Raw genomic sequence first — 3,859 nt, forward strand, 5'->3', positions numbered from 1 at the left:
ACTCAGAAATCCGCCTGCCTCTGCCTCCCGAGTGCTGGGACTAAAGGCGTGCGCCACCGTGCCCGGCGAGCCATCATTCTTAACCAGGTCCCCAGCTCCAACTTTTAAATGTTAGGTTATACATGCTTTCCTATTCAGTGGTCGCATCTACGTGTTGAAGAATATTAAGTCATGAGAATTGTAAATAAAAACAAGTGAATTCCTGGCAGAGGAGCTCACACATTTGGTCACACTGACCATGAAGAGCTGACTTACCTGACAGGAGGTTCAAGATATATGAAGCACGGGATCTACGGTCCTCCAAAGTCATGTGAGGAACTCTGTTCTATTACATTCGGGCTTCATCTGAGAAGACACACAGTGGAGAAGTGTAGCCTGACTGTTGGAAAAAAACGTGAACAAACTCTTTCAGACCCTGACCAGTGAATTTTCCATTCCCTGAAGGCTTGCTGAAATCCCCTGTCCCTACGTTGAAACTCCAGCCCCCACCCCTCACTGCCATTGCCAAATGCAGGTACCCTCCATCACCTGCATCCTGATATTGGGAAAGGCATTTTCTAAAGATAAAACAGCCTTGTCTGGACAAATAAGTGCAGGGGGAGAGACTGCAGGCAGGCACACAGCCCCGGCATTTTGCAGTTAACTTTCCATTCCCAGTACTTCTCATATAAGCTCCAAGTATCCCCTTCCTGCAGAAGAGTGTCTGTCCCTTGTTGCTATTTTGAAATAAACAGTCCTGCCTGCTCAGGTCTGACTGGTCTCTATCTGCCTTCTGCCTTTCTACTCTGCCTCAGACATCTCGAATCATCTGGAAGCCTGTTCTCTAGTATTTCTTTGGAAGCTGAATCTCCAGTGGCAGGCACAGGTGCAGGTGGAGATGCAGGAGGGAGAGGACATGGGAGCATCCTGGCTCAGTGAATAAATGCTAGAGGGAGGCCTTCTTCCTATGGCCTTGGCAGGGCTACCTGGCACAGTAAATAGCAATACAGGAACACCACTGTCACAATTATCTTAGTTGTTTCTCTCTCTCTCTCTCTCTCTCTCTCTCTCTCTCTCTCTCTCTCCCTCTCTCTTTCTCTTTTTCGTTTTGGTTTTTCGAGATAAGGTTTCTCTGTAATAGCCCTGGCTGTCCTGGAACTTACTTTGTAGACCAGGCTGGCCCCGAACTCAGAAATCCGCCTGCCTCTGCCTCCCGAGTGCTGGGATTAAAGGCGTGCGCCACCACGCCCGGCTTAGTTGGTTATCTTAAACTTTGAAATATTTATAAGAATTCAGGAAGCAGAGCCTTGCTTTCTCAGTGGTAGGACAGATGGTAAGCGTGAAAGAATTTCTTTCCCATTCTTCCTTTCTCTTTGCATTTTAAGACCAGGTATTGCTATATATGTTTCACGCTGTCGATTCTCCTGCCTCCATCTCGCCAGTGCTGGTATGCATTGACATGCCTACTCTGGAGGCATGAGCATACTAATACCAATATACGAAAAATGTGGGTTGGATTGGGCGTAGTGGCCTAAGCCTGTGATTGGGTTAGAAGAGAATTTGTCTCAAAAGAAATAAATTAGAAGTACAGGCCTGGGTATGTAGCTTAGTGATGGAGTCCTTGCCTAGCACGCAAGAAGTTCAAATTCTAAGCCCTGTGTGAACCAGGCACGATGGCAAACACATTATTCTAGTTCTCTGGAGGTGGAGGTAAAAGAATTTTAAAAGATTCTGGTCATTCTCTGCTGCATAGACTTAGATGCTGTTTTAATAATACAAAACAACAGCTCTTGTTCCTTGAAATGCCAAAAAAAAATTTTTTTAATTAAACGAGAATTTCCTATATTACAATGTGAAGGAAGAAAAGACACAGAGCCCTGTTCAGAAGTGCAAGAGGCTGCACATCCAGAACGCGCTTCGTACTCCAACTTAACTTTTCTTTTTCTTCTTCTCTCCTTCCTTCCTTCCTTCCTTCCTTCCTTCCTTCCTTCCTTCCTTCCTTCCTTCCCTCCCTCCCTTCTTTCCTTCCTAAACCAGGGTCTTAGTATGTGGCTGGGCTGACTTGGAACTTGCTATGCAAATTAAGTTGGTCTCAAACTCACAAAGCCATTGCCTCTGCCTTCCCAGTCAGTGCTTTGTGGGGTCTTTTCTTTCTTCTCTTTTTTCCTCCCTCCCTTCCTGTATTTGGACATTTTTACCTGTATCTATTTGTGTATACCTCGTGCTGGTGCCTGGGGCAGCCAGAAGAGGAGGTGGATAATTGAGAGCTTCCACGTGAATTCTGGAAATCGAACTCAGGACCTCTGCAAGTGGAGCGTCCTACTCATCTCTCCACTCCCACTCCTCCCCATCACCCCCCCCCGCTTGTGCCCCTCCCCGTCACCCCCTTCCCGCCACAACCTTTTATATACTGTACGCAAAGATCACGGGGAGGTCCGCCGAGTAGGGGCTGGCCGTTCACTCCCTCCACAAACCTCAGCTGAGCCACGGGCCAGCTCAGGCTGAGAGTGCCCTTGTTGGTGAAGAGGGGAACCTGCGGTTTCCCAAAGCTCCGCTGAGGAGCCACAGGCATCTGCTGGGCTCGCAGGCTGGGGCGACTGTGAACTTTGCAGCCCTCAGCGGTCTAGACGCGCCTGAGGCAGCTGGGGACACAGGTGACTGGGGTGGACCCGGGCAGAGGCGGGGCCGGGCTGCCACTCTTGGAAGCAGCTGGAGGCGGAGGTCGTAGGGATGCTACCGAAAGCTCAGCTTCCTCAATCCACCACGGTGCTCTCTGCGCCGCCCCTTCCGCTCTCCTGAGGCTTGAATTTAGGGAAAAGCCCTAGGAGGGGAAGGAGTGGGAGAAAGGGAAATTTGTGGCCCGCAGCATCTCGCAAATAGTGCCATGTCGTAGGTGGGGGACGGATTCCAGGCTTGGAGCGGCCGCGCATAGCATCTGCAAAATCTGTTCTGAACTTTTAAAACCCGCATTCAAAAGATCAGACCGTATCTTGTTGGCTATTTAGGAACAAGACACAAGAGGGCGCCAGAGAAGCTACAAGAAGATGCGTCAACTCTAGGGCAGGGGTGGGATAGTTTCTAATAGGGCGTTTCCGGAGCAAACAGTTCCTTTTAATTCATCCTCACGTCTCCAGCAGTCACTCCGAGGACTTTGCACATTTCTCCAACACTATCCCGCCCCCCCCACCCCCTCAAGACCATGTGACCCTTGGAAAAGGCAAGGAACATAGGTGGAGAAAGGAGAAAAGTTACTTCTTCAGATAGCTTCAGAGTTTGGCTCCAATGCCTGAGAGAGGAGCAGACATTAGAACTTTTGGTGAGGCTCAGGCGGCCACACCTATGATGGGAGAAGAATCGAACACCGGAAGAGCTGGGGGTAGGATGGAGGGAGGAGGGGGGGCGGGGGCGGAGACAAGAGCTGCACGGAGAGAACTCTTATCTTACCAGGCAGCTACTAGCACCTCGCTTCTCTCCGTGTCCCAAATTTCAAAAATTAAAGAATGAGGAAATTTGCTTTTACAGTAGGATCTGGTAGGGTGACAGTGATTCCAGCAGAGATCCCGCGAGACCTTGCCTCGAAAGGCCCCCAAACAGTAGAATACACACAACAAACTTTACTATCGTAACATTTTATTAGGATGTAATTGTACAAAGTAATGGGTTACATATGGCTTTTCTTAGGTGTACATGGGTCATATGTGTACACTGGGTCGTATCTACTCTGTTAGTTTCATGTCCTCCCTCCCACTGGCTTTTTCCCCCATTGTCCCCTTCTTTTTAATGTCTGAATTTAAATTTACTTACTTATGGGTATGGGTGTTTTGCCTGCATGTATGCCTGTGTACCACATGCTTGCCTGGTGCTGGAGAAGGGACTGCTA

Source organism: Mus pahari, chromosome 19, assembly GCF_900095145.1.
Source record: "Mus pahari chromosome 19, PAHARI_EIJ_v1.1, whole genome shotgun sequence".
NCBI classification, from domain to species: Eukaryota; Metazoa; Chordata; class Mammalia; order Rodentia; family Muridae; genus Mus; species Mus pahari.